Below are 15,673 nucleotides of genomic sequence, written 5' to 3' on the forward strand. Positions count from 1 at the left end.
CTCAAGGGAAGGTGCCAGATCAAACTTAAGCTTGTTTTCTGCCTCAGTTCTGGACTATCTAGGAGGGTGTTAGAAGAGGTTGTCTTCAAACTAATGAAAAGGTCAATGTACATTGCTCTGGTCAATGCTTTATTGTCTGTGAGCTGGGGGAAGGCTGGGTGAGAAAGGAAACAGGTTGGGAGCTTGCAGGCATGGCTACAGAAGAAGAATTGCCCAGTGTCTCATTTCACTCAAGTATAAAACAATGCAGAATAGGTCTGAGAAAGGCGGCCCAAATGGGCAAGTGGTGATGGAGCGCCCATACAGCCTGGAGAAGGTTCCGTGGCTCAGTGCCTCCCAGAAAGGATCCAGGCCTGCCATGGGGTACAAGTTTGGTCCCACAGAGAACTGTAGGCAAAGGTGACTTTAAGGTCCACTCCTCCTTCATTTAAAGTTCCCTGCCCAAGCCATGTGCTTTTGGCACTTTGTTAATCTTGGCTACCCGAGCCCCATTCTCCTTGCCCCTGCCCTCTCCTGAGAACACTGGGCTCCTGTGCTCAAGGCTGCCTGCACCTTCCCCACATCCCTGCCTAGCACCTCCTTAGTCCAGCCAATGCTTGCCCCTTCTCATCATGTCCTGTTCTCTCAGAGGCTACTTTGCTGGACCTGATCAGTAACAGGCAGTCTGTGTGATGGCACAGGACTAGGATGGCCACTGAGTCATCCTGAGCAAGTCATTGGACCTCTCTGGACCTCAGTTCTGGTGTGCAGATAAACACACAGATGTCCAAATGTGTCTACTGCAGCCAGTGTCATGCTGAGGGCGTACAGCATGACGATCCAGTGCTCTGGGGAGGGAGGCCTGGGAACCAGTAACTGAAAAACAGTTCAGTTGTTGTTCCGTTACTGGTTCCCAGGAGAGGCAGGGTCTATGTCAGAGGCCCTGGGAAGAAAGTATGATAGTGTAACTGGAAGTGTCTTACCAGTGTTAAAGGTCCAGGCATGGTGGCTCATGCCTGTAATCCCAGCACTTTGGGAGGCCAAGGTGGGAGGATCTTTGAGGCCAGAAGTTTGAGATAAACCTGGGTAAAGTTGGGAGAATGCATGTCTACAAAATAAGAAATAAAAATTAGCTGGGCATGGTGGCATGCATCTGAAATCCTAGCTACTCAGGAGGCTGAGGTGGGAGGATTGCTCGAGCCCAGGAGGTAGAAGCTGCAAACAGTAATCACTGTTACTGTACTCTAGCCTGGGTAACAGAGTGAGACCCTGTCTTACACACACACACACACACACACACACACACACACACACACACACTCCACCAACAAATGTTAAGGCAAGCTATAAATATGAGCTGTAATCATCACCATAATTTTTATTATCACGCCATCTGTGATAATGAGCGCTAGAGGGTGAATGTTTTAACTATTCTGTTTCAATAGGGACCTTTTATAGAAAATGCCTAAACTGAAAGTGACAGTTTAATGATGGAAGCTTCAGGCTCTGTAGTAAACCAATGAGATAGTTAATGTGGAGTTGAGTTGACCTTCCAGCCCAGTTCATGCCATACCACTCATTCACTGTAAGCAGAAGCTTACTTTTCTTGTCTGAAGGTGTGTGCTGGTGTGTGTGGGTGTGCACGTGAGTATGCATGTGTATGAACATGCATGTTGCTCAGAGCAGACAAGTTTAAGCTCACATATGCTTTGAGAAATGGCAGTGGAGGATATTTTATATTGCATTGTTTTACATTGCAAAGTTTAACTTTGCTAATAATATTTGCAGTGATTATACTTGGTTGCAGCAATTGTTTGAGGTTTGGGTTAATCAATAAGTAATTTAAAAAAATATTCCAAATATATTTCTCCAGACTACTGAAGAGCATTTAAAATTTTTTTTTATTTTACTTTGAGTTCCTGGATACAAGTACAGAATATGTAGATATGTCGCATAGGTATACTTCTGTCTTGATGGTTTGCTGCACCTGTCAACCCATCACCTAAGTTTTAAGCCCTGCATGGATTAGGTGTTTGTCCTAAGGCTCTCCCTCCTTTTGCCCCCCACACCCGACAGTCCCCAGTGTGTGATCTTCCACCACTGTGTCCATGTATTCTCATTTTCAACTCCCACTTATGAGTGAGAATATGCAGTGTTTGGTTTTCTGTTCCTGTGTTAGTTATGAAGAGCTTTTAAAGAGAAACCATAAAAGTTAAATCCACTTCATTAGAAAGGCTGGGAGGATTTTTTTTTATCTGCAGAGCCTAAGGCATTTCTCTAAAATATCATTGATTTTATAATAAACAGACTACAAAAGGCAAAATTACATGATCACTGAAAAAGAAGCTTTTCAACAGAGCAAGAAGTAAAAGGCTTCCCTCTCCCAGTGAAATTGTTTATGATCTTCATGTTGTGGACTTATCTATCAGGAGCGGTTGCATTTGCTTTCCAATTCCTGTTGGTAATATCTGCACAGAAATCTTTCATAGGCTTCAGAGCAGTAGGCCCTTTTAGTATCACATGATATTTTGGTCTGTGTGGCCAGAGGACACAATCTTGTGACCTGCAGCTTTTAAATGGCCCACAGAATGCACATAGGTATGTGTGTATTATGCATTTTTGTACTTCTATTTAAAATTTTACCAATTTTTTTTTTTGCCCACGTTAAATAAGCAGAAGATTATTATTTTTAAAAATCCAGGTTTTTAAGTCTCTTGGATAATTAGAGATTCTGGCAACCATAGGCCCAAGGGTTTGCAAGGCAATGAGTGGCTCTTGTGAGGTACTGGGCTCTCTAGTTACTGCTTTCTCTAGCATTCCCCATTCTGGAACTTTCCCTGCCTAGGCCTGATGAACATTTGAGTTTTCATGCCCAACTGTGTCCCCCAGGCAACTGACATGCAGTTTAGATCTTCACTGCCTTTCAGCAATCAGTAGGGTAGTGACACAATGCAGAATGAGGCCATAGTAAGTTCAGTCTGCCCGGAGCTCAGAGGAATGGGCGAGCAAGGCCATCAGCATTCCCTGGCTCCCTGGCTCCTTTGGCCCAGGCTTCATGGTGCCCCAGTGGCAGCAGGCCAGACACTAATTTGTGTCCTCACTGTTGAAGAGAGAATCTGTGACATTTTTCTGAATGCTCACAGTAATAGTAAATCTTGATCTTTCAAGATGTTTTAAAAAACCCCACCAGAAACCACTTCGATCCAAATGTGAATACGTATCAACGAGCTGGATAATACCACTTGAGGATTAAGAATGAGAGTTTTGGGCTGGGCACGGTGGCTCACGCCTGTAATCCCAGCACTTTGGGAGGCCAAGGTGGGTGGATCACCTGAGGTCGGGAATTCAAGACCAGCTTGACCAACATGGAGAAACCGCATCTCTACTAAAAATACAAAATTAGCCATGCGTGGTGGCGCATGCCTGTAATTCCAACTACTTGGGAGGCTGAGGCAGGAGAATTGCTTGAACCTGGGAGGCGGAGGTTGTGGTGAGTCAGGATTGCACCATTACACTCCAGCCTGGGCAACAAGAGCAAAACTCAGTCTCAAAAAAAAAATGAGTTTTTTTTTTTTTGCACAAAGTTTTATATATCATCTTTGAAGCGGCCATATCAGAAGAGAACTTCCGGCCAGGCGTGGTGGCTCACGCCTGTAATCCAAGCACTCTGGAGGCCAAGGCGGGCAGATCACCTGAGGTTGGGAGTTCAAGACCAGCCTGACCGACATTGTGAAACCCCGTCTTAAAAAAAAAAAAAAAGAAAGAAAGAAAGAAAAGAAAAAAAAAGAGACTTCCAAATATGCTTTAAAGTCATAGCAGCATCATTTGAGAAACCTGTATGTCTTCCCAAGATGATTATGTTAAAGGTTAGCTTTTATTTGGATATTCCAGTTTTGATGCGTTTATTTAAAAAACAAAAACCAAAAAAAGCCAGCCCAATATTTGGTATTCTTGCTACATACAGATCTATAATCAAGACCTGATGATAAAGTTTATAGATTTTTCTAAAGCATACTCCTATTTCTTTCTTTCATTGTGACTTACATTTTATTTCTACCTCTCATTTAGTATGAACAGAAAAAAGGGTAAGACATGAAACTCTAATCATTTAATTAAATTATAGGAAAACGTTTGGTCAGGGAAGGTGTTAAAGCTATTAGCTAAAATGAGGTTTGGGGATTAATTCCAGATTTGCACAGTGTCCACTGCAGGCGGATTCTGGCAGAACTATTGCAGAGTTCTTCAACCCAGAACTTGTTTTGCTGGTTGTGACATGGAGTCTTTTTACACAATGACACATGCAACAGAAATGGTCTCCAACAGGATCGGCTTTTGCCCTCAGGGTCTCTGCAGTCTGGAAGCCTATGTAATGTGAACAGGTGTCCCTGAGTTTCTGTTATCTAGGCGAACAAGGTTCTGAGTGTCCACACTGTCACTGCTTATAAATTGATGGGGGGCAGGCCCCAGTGTGTTGCAGCATAAAGAGCACTGAAAATGGGGTTCAGACAACCAGATTCTAGCCCTGTCACCTGAGGAGCCAACTTTTGACTTCCCCTGTTGAGCTTCAGTTTTCTCAGTTATGAAACAATGGGAAGTGTGTGTGCGTGCACACGCGCGTAGATTAAGATCCCATCCATATGATCCCAATGGGAGGACTTCTGCGCCACATTCTTTCACATGACTCCCATTTACACTTGATCTTAGCCAAAAGGCCGAGAAGCGATGACTCCCATTTACAAGAATGTTTAAATTTTCTTTCTCTCCTTACCCAAACACTGGTACTTAAGAAGTAGATTTGTTGGTCACTAATCCCTAAGATGAGGAATTCCCACGCAAGACCCTATTGAGTTATTAAAGGGCTGTGAGCTCAGATTCCTGGCACTGAGCACAGCCTTCCTCCAAGCGATGACATCACCCCCAGAGCACAGTGCAGCAAAAGCCTAATTACAGCCTTCCTTTTCTCCTAGATTTCTAAGGAGAGTCTTGAAACTGGGCCCCTTATTTTTGTCCAAGGCTCTTTTCTCTGTCCACGATGATTTTAAGATTAAACCAGTCTAGGTGTGCTACAAAGACCTCTGTTATGTGACCACAGAGAATTACTTGAGCATTAAAGGTGCTGCTTGGTGCTTTGTGCTGACTTTCAAGTTTCTTTTTTGAATCTTTTCACTAGAACACCATAACAATTTCTCCACGTCTCTATGCTTCACCCTTCTGTAGTTTATAATACATATGATAAAAAAGGCTTCTTTCCATGAATCTTTTTCTTGAATTGCTTTTCATCCAATCCTTTTAAAATTACCTTAGTTCAGAATTCAGTCAAAATGTTCACTACCATCGCCACTAAATAATCATGCTGACAAATCTACTACTAGGCTATCTCTGATCGCCATGATTTTTAGAAAAGTCGATTATAATTCATTAATATAAAACTCTGATCTCCCAGTGTTATTCTTTGCTGCCTTCTAGCCCAGTGCCTCAGTTTTCAGAAGCAGAGTGATTACTTTGTCTATCCCTTCCTCCTGCCACCCTGTGTATTGAGTTGCAGGAAAGGACTTAGGGGTATTGGTTTGTCCAGCCTTCTGCTTTGTCAGATCATCAACAAATGTTCTTCCTGCATTTTGGGATTGGGGAGGACCTTCCAGACAGGAAGTTGTTGCAGTTTTAGAAAGGGCCAAGGACATGTAAAGCATCTGTTTTTATCTCTCTTAACAAATTTTCCTAATGAGATTGGAGGTGGGCAGGGCTGAGACCCGATGGAGGTGGGAAAGGGAGCAGAGAGGCTAAGAGACATCATGGATAATCTTCTTGTGCCTCTTAGATTCTGATTCCACTTAATATTACCTCTCAACATATCAGGCCCTGCAGGATTGGGCAAATGGAAAAAGTGAATTTAGAACCCAGGACCCATTGAGTCCAGAATCCATGCTGTTGACTATTCCAATAGAGAGAAATCTGAATTTTGTTTTAAGTCAAAGCAAGCTATGATTTTCCTTCTTCAAGCAATCTATAGGGTACAACCCATGTGCATCCAGAAAGAAAGAAAGTGAATGGCTGACCCCGTTTTCTTGAGCAAAGCAGTTCAGTCAAGCCACCCTGCTTTCGCCACCTGCCCTGTCCTCAGTTTCTCCTGCCTACAAAGATGGTCCCGCTGCTCCAGCACTTCCAGCACATGGAACTGTCCCTATCCATGTCTTCTGTCCATATTCATGGATTCTACCTGACTTGTTTATTCAGAACCCTCCACCTGGCCCAGTGCCTGATATGCAGTGGGTGTGCTGCTTCACAGGAATGATTGTTCCCTTGTCAGAGATAATAAAGGAAATATTATTACTAGGTCCTCCCAACACAAAAAGGTGCCATGGAAAGAGCACATGCTTCAGAACCAGACAGCCAAGGTTAAAATTCCAGCTCTACCATGCACTAGCTGTACAACCTCAAGTAACGCTAGTTAACTTTTCTGGGCTTCAAATTCCTCATTAGGTACATCACCTGTCCATATCATACATATCATTGACCAGAACTGATGTGGAAGTGAAAAATTCCTTGCACTCTTCAATGGAGCCTATGCATGCTGATTAGCCTAACACTAGTGAGCTCCTCTGCATAATTCTTACTTCACTCCAAAGATCAGTGCATGTTTCAGTTCCAATGCTGAAAACATATCAGTGTTTTCTTCTCTGTGCCTTTACACATTTATTCTTCATTTTCCCCATCTCTCTCTCGCTCCTTTCCCTGGCATCCTGAATTTAATTTTTATTCATTTACATGATCTCTGTGCACATTTCTTTATTATATTTTTTCTGTTATGAGTAGTGGAGGTGATTCCTTGCTTTTCTTTTCAAACCAAGCAAGAAGCCCAGCACTAAAAAATTTCCAAAGCAAGAATGAGGATTATGATCAGAGAAGATGAAGCCTGCAGGAGGCATACAGTGACCCTTCACTCTACATGTGCAACTAAGAAATTCAACAAAGAAATCCTCACATTTACCAGGGTGGTAATTGGAAGTGACTACTTACACATATGCCAGTGTTCCTTCCATAGAGAGATTCTTCTAATCTTGGGTCTCTTTGGATGCTTCAAATGCACTGGATTTACAAAAGAAGTGTGCATGTAATTTTTGAAACTGTGGGAAATGCAAGGTGAGGAGACGTGTTGATATTTCCTCTGGGCCCTATTTGCATTACCAGTTTTGCCCCATTGCCTTCCTGTTGGATTTTGCTTTAATACCAAGGAGATACCATCTAAGAACTGGGAGCCAGTCTCAGGGAGGTAAACAGGGATGTGCTAAGATGAGTTGGCTGGCTTAGAGGAAACTAAAAGTACAAGTCGAAAGTAAAATATTCTCATCTATATCTGTAAATGCATTTTTAAGGGAGAAAATGAAATTGATTTAATGTCCCAGCACTGCCTCAAAGCTGCCCCAGACTTAAGGGTGCATTTGATGTGGCCTGGGTCTTGGTGACTACAGTGACTGGCTTCATGTTGTCAGATGTGACTAAAGCCATCATAAAGACTGACTTACTATTTCCATAGAAATTTTAGCTCTCGTCCTTCTCTCACTGCGTCGGTCAACCTTTTCTCAATTTCCGGTGTTGTCTTTTCCAGGTCAGCAAGCCAAGCCTAGCTTTCTGCTCCATCAGCTGCAACTAGGGAGGAAAAATAGCTCTGTGTCCTCATTATCTCAATTTTAGTAGCTTAAAAGATAAGATGGTAAAACTGTAGGGCTTTGGCCATGGCTTATGAAAAGGCAGTAAATTGGAGAAAACATAGGTGTTCTGACTTCTTGTACACTGCAAATTATTCAGTATCTTTGGGTGAAAAATAAGGTTATGCTAATTGAAAGTCTGGCTTGTATTTGGTACCGAATCATGGCAAATCCATTAAGTTGTCTCAAATGTGTTATTTTTCTCCTTTACCCCTTCCCTCTATCTCTCTTTCAGTTCTTGTTGGTCTAAAGTAGTTAATCTGTTTTTATTGTAACTCCATTGTGTGCCAAGCACAGCTCTTTTGAAAATTAAAGTTTTGGTGGTCTTAACGAATCATGCTTTCCAAAAGGCTGTTCCTAAATGGACAGCGTCCTTGTTCTGCTGAACTCTACTGCTGGATACCAAAGAAGGGAAGATGTATGTGTAAACACTATTTTTCAGGATGAAAATGGAAACCAAAGGACTGTCCAAAGGAGACTACACTCCTGAGTGCCCTGTGGGTTCATGACCTTGCTTATTTCCCACCCCGCACCCCTCAGCAGCCCAGTGCTTTCTGCTGGGGAGTTCTCTTTCTGCTTACAAGACAGTCTGGGATGATATGAGGTTGGTAGATATTAATGATTAAGAAAAGTTATATTCCATTTTTGGCCTAAATTAATGTATTGGCTGATTTTAAACAGGCAATCTTCTGGAAAATTACAGAATATTTTAGAATATATCCCATGGTCTCAAAAGTAAAAATAGGGTTGGGGGACACTCCTGGGAGGGGTCTTGAAAGGTCGAATTGCACACTGCAAAGCACGGCAAATGGCATTTTTATGTGTTTGCTGAGGTGTGGTGTGGGTAAAGGAAGCCTTAAAAGAGAAAGGTAAACATTTGCTGGAGTCTTTGGTATTGAACTTAAACAAAGCCATGCCTTTGTTCCAGTTTTATAAGGTAATGGATATTAGGAAAAGCTATAAACCTAGAGTTAATTCATATATAAAAGGAATAATCTTTGGAAGGCATCTCACCAAAGATATCAATGTCTAGATCTTTGTTAGAATGTGAAGTATCCGTGGTTTCTGGACTAAATTTTGCTTAGGACTCTGTAATTAACATATACCAACTATTGTATGGTGCAGAGAATTAGATTGCGTACTTGGGTTTCATAAAATGATTGTTTGTACGTGTGTACACAATGACTAATATTTGTTCAGTGATTACCATATACCAGGCACTCTTCCAAGCACTCTATATGCATTATGCAGTATTCATATTTTTAAGTGAATAGCAGTTTCTATATAACTTGAATTTGAAGTTAACGATGAATTTGAAGCCCAGAAAAGTTAGCTCGCTTACCTGAGGTTACACAGCTCTAGTGCATGGTAAAGCTAGAATTCTCATCTTGGGCTGTCTGGTTCTGAAGCATGTGTTCTTTCCACAGCACCTTTTTGTGTTGGGAGGACCTAGTAGTAATTAATGCCTCCTTTATTATTTCTGACGAGGGAACAATCGTTCCTGCGAAGCAGCACACCCACTGCATATCAGGCACTGGGCCAGGCGGCGGAGGGTCCTAAACAAGTCGGGCAGAATCCCCATGCTCAGAGAATGTTCGGACTAGGCTAGGCACTGAGACACACATGTAAATAACTGTAACCCAAGGTAGGTAAGTGACAGTGACTCTATAGGAGAAAAAGTGCTAGAAGAGGTCTGAAGAGAGAGGTAACTCCATGTTTTATTTTTCTACATTTTATTTTTTAAAATTTCAAGTGAAAAGTTGAAAGATTAATACATCTAACACCACTTACCCTTCACCTGGATTGACTCACTGTTCATATTTTGCCAGATTTGCTTTATCTCTTCTCTCTCTGTGTCTGTCTCTGTGTGTGTCTCAGTCTGTCTGTCTGTCTCTCTCTCTCTCTCTCTCACACACACACACACACACACACACACACCCTACACCTCTCTTCTAAGTACTTCAGCATGTAGAGGGGTCCTCTTTCTGCGGGATCGGAAAGACACAAGGAAGGACATGGCATGTAGGATGTGTCTTCAGGGTCCGGTGGACTTCGACATGAGGAAGTTGAAAGAAGAGCGTGTCGTGGGGAACGAGGGGATGTCCAAAGGTGCAGAACCTGGAAAACACAAGGAGAGAGGGCACTGTGCCATTCAGGAGAGTGTGGCACTCAGGAGGGAAGTTAGTGTTAGTTGTAAAGAGGGGATGATAGAAGTCACGGGAAAGGATGATATTGCTGTCGAGAGAATTGGAGGGTGGGCAAAACAGGATCAAGGGTGGGACTCAGACCCTCTCTATGTAGAGAATGTGAGGAAGAGGAGCCATAGAAGGATGGGGTGGTGAGTAAGAGCAAAGAAGAAGAAAGGGGAAGGAAGGAAGGAGAAGCGGGGCCAAGAGGACAAGGAGAGGGCCGACAAAGTCCAATGGTTTAGGCAGTGATTGTTCAAAGTGTGGTCCTCAACAAGCAGCAACAATGTTGACTTGGGAGATTGTTAGAAGTACAAATGCTTGTGTCTCCCAACTCAGGCCCACTGAATGAGAAACTCTGGGGCTGAGGTCCTGTAACCTGTGTTTCAGCTAGGCCTCCTGGCAGTTCTGATGCACACTAAATTAGGAGACACCTGTTACAAAGATGCTGCTGAGAAGGCTGCCCTTAATTTGAAAAAAGCAATTTCAGAAGTAATTTTATACATGCCAGTAATTTATACACGCGCACGTGAACAAAAGCCACATAGAAAGGCATTCGTTGCAGCATTGTTTATGAGAAGAAAAGTCTGGAAACAACCTAATGTTGAACAAATTATCATTCCATATTTCATGCTTTTTTGAAGAGAGAAGGAAAACCATCTTCAGACTTTATTGTTAAGTGAAAAAAGTAAGATGCAGACCTGCATGCATTTTATGCTACCATTTGTGTAAAATAGGAAATGATGTGTATTTGTATTTGCATAACATGTTTCTAGAAGGATATTCAAGAAGTTGTTGGTTGGCTGGGGAACAAGGAAGGGAGGTAATTTTTGCAGTTTATCCTTTTGTGCCTTTTGGATTTCATACCATATTCAGGTATTAAAAGCTCAAAACAAGTTTTAAGTATTAAACATGAACAGAAAAAGCTTCACATGACAAACGTTAAAAAGTCGAGTGAATGAATCCTTCAGTCTGTACTTAAAATTCTTCTGGGCTGGGCACGGTGGCTCACTCCTGTAATCTCAGCACTTTGGGAGGCTTAGGCGGGCAGATCATGAGGTCAGGAGATTGAGACCATCCTAGCCAATATGGTGAAACCTGTCTCAACTATAAATACAAAAATTAGCTGAGCGTGGTGACGCCCGCCTGTAGTTCCAGCTACGTGGGAGGCTGAGGCAGGAGAGTCAGTTGAACCCAGTAGGTGGAGTCTGCAGTGAGCCAAGATTGCACCACTGCACTCCAACCTGGGCAACAAAGCGAGACTCTGTCTCAAAAAAAAAAAAAAAAAAAAAAAAATATTCTTCTGCCTGCAAGCTCATGATTTCACCAAGCAGCCTAATCTCTTGGTTATGCAGTGTCAAAAGTCTCCCTCATACTCATGTGCTGCTTGTGTACGAAGGAGACTTTTGACACTGCATAATATCTGTTAAAGTGACAGCAGAGCAGGAGAAGCTGTGGCAGTTCGAAGAGCAGTGAAGGTTTCTGCCTGAGACTTCCCTGTGCTCTCCCCAGCAATACCTGGGACGCAACCTCTTCCAAAATGCTCTGGACAGAGAGATTTAATGTTTTTAAATCAATTCTCCTTAATTAAATGTTTGTTCCATTAATGCAAATCCTAACTAATATAACCTTATAACCGTAGAGCTAATGTTCTAAGGTACCATCTTAAGTCAGCACAAACCTTAGGCTCTTTTGATGTTAGGGGCAGGAGGACAAGGAGGGGTTGAGATCAAGAGGTAAGCAGCGACTGCAGACATCTGGACAGCAGTGAGTGTCTGAGGAGCCTGGGAATTTCCTTGTCCTTGGTCAGGTCACAATGCTCCTAAAAATCGTTAGCAAAACACACCTAGTTGTTTACATACTTCCCAGGCTTAGTTTTAAAAGCTGCACGACTGCTGTTTTTGCATATTATGTCAGTGCTCTAAAATCATCCTTGCCTATGTGCAGGAATGGGTAAAGACCCCTTAAACAAAAATGGAGTTACTTATGTTCTTTCGCTGTCTCACTGTCACATCACCTCACCCTCAAGCTTCAGAGAAAGCTCGCTCTTCCTCTCACAAAACTTCACTTGTAAGTTGATCTCCTTTATCCCCTGCTTCTGAGGCTCTTGGGTCCCACAGCCACTCCTCTCTACAGCCTCTTACATACCTCATCTCTTGTCGTGTGGACACCTCCTTCATCTCAGAAGCGCACCTCTGCTTGGCCAGCTGCCTGCTCCCAGTGCTCCCATCCCTCCCTCAGCTGAGGTGCTTCTTCTCCGTCTCCTTGGCCTGTCTCACTCGCCCAGCAATCACCTTCCTCTCCTCCCTTCCATTGCTCTGGCCTCTGGAAGGAGCATGGATGCTCTCCACTACCGAACACAATACCTTTTCTGCCCTCATTCTCCCATCCTCTCTGTAACTTGGATGTTGGAGGTTGTGGCCACAGCTCTATCTGCCTTGGCCTCATTCAGTGCTTGTTACTGGATCACAGTGATAAAAGCATCTTGGTTTGCCTCTTTCCTCACCATCTACCACCTTTCAGACCGTCCAGATATAAACCCTCCTTTTCCATTAGGGTGATCTCTCCATATTTTCAGAGCCACCATGCTCTTTCTTTCCCTTCCATTTCTCTTTCTCCTTTTGTAAGACTCCTACAGGAAATCTTCCCTGGCTACTTTGTTGAGCTCCCTCCTCCTCCTCCTCCTTTCGATGGAGTCTCGCTTTGTCACCCATGCTAGATTGCAATGGCGCAATCTCAGCTCACTAAAACCTCTGCCTCCCAGGTTCAAGCAATTCTCCTGCCTTAGCCTCCCCGGTATCTGGGATTACAGGCATGTATCACCACGCCCCGGCTAATTTTTGTATTTTTAGTAGAGATGGGTTTCACCATATTGGCCAGGCTGGTCTTGAACTCCTGACCTCAGGTGATCCACCCACCTTGGTCTCCCAAAGTACTGGGATTATAGGTGTGAGGAACCACACCTGGCCTTCTCCCTTACTTCTTAAAGCAAGCAAAGTCTGGTGTATTCAATTTAATATCTAATTATATACTTTCCACAACGGTGAATACTGTTGGATCCCCACCTTTTCCTTTAGGGCAGGTTGCTGCTATAGATAGAGTTCTGTATTTCCCATGGCCTCTATATATGGCATCTTCATCATGTGGATGGACGGATGGATGGATGGATGGAGAGAGAGAGAGAGAGAGATGAAGATATTCATGCTGAATATATAGTTGATGCTCAATTTATGATTGTTGATAGATAACTTCTGGTCAGAGCAGCTAACTCCACTATATTAAATTGACTTCAGCTACTCATATTAATCTCAGCTCTTAGGAGGTATTGTTTATGAAACCAAAAACATAGATAAAGTTGTTTTTAGAAAAACAATTTGTCTTCTCTTAAGTTATTGGACAAATACTTGTTGACTGTCTACCAAGGACTTAGTACTAGGAATGGACTGAGCTTGAGGCAGACAAGTACCCTCCTCTTAAGGGCTTTTCAGCCTCATGGAGCAAACAGATAATTAAACAATAAACAAATAAGTAATAAGATAAATACAAATCATTGTATCTGCTATGAAGAGAAAAGAAAAATTGGACAGACTGTGCCACTGGGTTGAGAGGAGGAGGAAGAGGAGGTAACATGGGATGGTCAAGCCAGGTATTTCTGAAGAGTTGTCATTGAACTGAATCTGAGTGAGAAGAAGGATCTGGCAGTGTGATGATCTGCCGGGACAGCACAGGAGGCAGAGGGCACAGCAGGCAGCCAAGGCTCTGAAAGGAGAACAGCAAAAAATTGAGCACTGAAAAGAATATGGGGAACTACGGCAGAGTATGTGAGTCCACAAGTGTGCATCTGTGTGTACACGTAGATACTCGCGGAACTGAGAGGAGAAAGTAGAGAAATACATTATCAGGAAGAAAGAAATGAAATAAAAATTTGAATAAAGTACTTCCTGAAAGTGCTATATAATTGTACGTTTTATGAAATCTATGCATTTCTTGTATCCTCAGCAAAATGGCAAGCTCCCTGAGGGTGGGTGGTCTGCCTTGCACCCTGTGTTCCCATCTCCCAGCACAGTGTCAGGCACAGAGAGAAGACATCAAATGACTATCTGATGAACACATGCGTAAAACAAATGGATGGATGCCCAAAGCTGAGATTTCACATTTTAATATTATCTACTTTTAGTCTGTCTTCTGTCTCAATTTGGCATTGCATCTGTACACAAATACAATCCTATCAAAATGGAAGAAAGGTAAAATGTGAGAAAGCCATCTGTAAAAACTCTAAAAACCAAGAAAAGAACAGAGCAGAGAAACTGGCAAGAGCACGTTTATATAGTTATATATTGTTTGTGAAAGAAAAATGTGTTCTAGTGTTAAAATGAATATTTCCTGATGTACCTGTATTTTAGAGACATCCTGTGCAATTGCTTGGAAAAGATTCTCCCCCTGCCCCCGTCTCAATTATCAGGAAATAAGTAGCTTTCTCAGTCTTTAAAGAGAAACATCTTAAAAGTGGAAAATACAATTGTTTAAAGAGGAAAAAAATAAATACATTGTACCACATCACAGATGTTACAATGTTTTGAATCCCAAATTGCTTTCTGATTCAAAGGTAGACCCATTTATTTTAATGGAAAGCTCTCAGAAAAAAGCTTAGGAGTTAGTAACCAAGTAAATGTAGCAATTCTAAAGCTCATTGATTTGTGTTTATTTTAATAAATCCTACTGCATGCATCATGTACAAGTGAGGGGTATTATAATTTCAGCAAAGTCACTTGTCTTGGGTAGAATCCACAAAATGGGAATTGGAATTCATATGTAACAAATGATTTTTTTTTTAAGTCTTGTCCTGAGACGACTACTATATCTGGAAAAGATCTTGGAACATTTAGAAACAACCTATCTGAATCAATCTTTGAACTGATGACAAAATTTAAATTTTATCTATTATCTGCCTGAATACACCTGATCTAATGAATTCATTCTTAAAAAATGAATTATGTGCTATTAGCATTATAGAAAAACAAGTGAGGTTTAAAAAATATTACATGAGCATTCGTAACTTTCTTAACATTTGGGAGACAGATAGATTGTTTATGGCATTTGTACACTCTTTACATAATCAAGGCTTCCACCAAAGTAAAAAATAACTTTCTGTTCTTGACATTTGGATGAACATTTGGTAGAGGAAATTATACCTTTTCCTTAAGCCTCTCTAATACATATTTACAAACAAGTGCTTTGTAGATGTACTTCCAAGTAATTTGCTTTCACATTTGCCTGCTGTGCTTAGAGTTGAGATATGGTTGGGTTTGCAGGATGAAACAAATGAATGCTTATCAGTTTCCAAGCCAGGGTTTTAGTTAATGTCCTTCCATGACTTCCCAAAACTCCTCCCCACCAATTTCAGTTAAAGTTCAACTATTTGGGTTTTGAGTGCAGTATAGCGAGACTATGATTGATACCATCAGGCACTGAAACTGTGCTTTGCTAGTGGGTCAGGCAGCTAGGCAAGAGTAAAACAATGCCAACCCTATTATAAAATCCCAGCCTTTTAGGTTCCCTGGGAGCTGACAACACAATGTAGCAGAAAAAGCAGATTCTTGTGTTGTTTACTTTTAACGGAATTAGGAGGCCTTGAATCAGAGAGAGCCCATTAGAGTTTCTTCTAAAGACTTCTCTGAGAGAACCTAGGCTAAGTGTCTCCCAGTGAAGTCTGATGTGTGGTAGCTCATTTGACCTTTAAAGACCATCTCTACTGGGTGGCTGGTTTTTATAACTTCTCCAGGGAAAATTTAGTCAATGTAT

At 42.0% G+C, this 15,673-nt stretch overlaps 1 protein-coding gene across 3 annotated transcripts in view; it reads left to right on the top strand.

The window, feature by feature from the left end:
• GRHL2 (grainyhead like transcription factor 2) overlaps window positions 1-15,673 on the top strand; it is a 185,750-nt gene that overhangs the window by 114,627 nt on the left and 55,450 nt on the right. The gene's annotated exons all lie outside the window — the stretch shown is intronic.

This window comes from Aotus nancymaae, unplaced genomic scaffold (assembly GCF_030222135.1).
Source record: "Aotus nancymaae isolate 86718 unplaced genomic scaffold, 86718_ANA_hifiasm-v0.15.2.pri h1tg000036l, whole genome shotgun sequence".
In the NCBI taxonomy this organism is placed as follows: Eukaryota; Metazoa; Chordata; class Mammalia; order Primates; family Aotidae; genus Aotus; species Aotus nancymaae.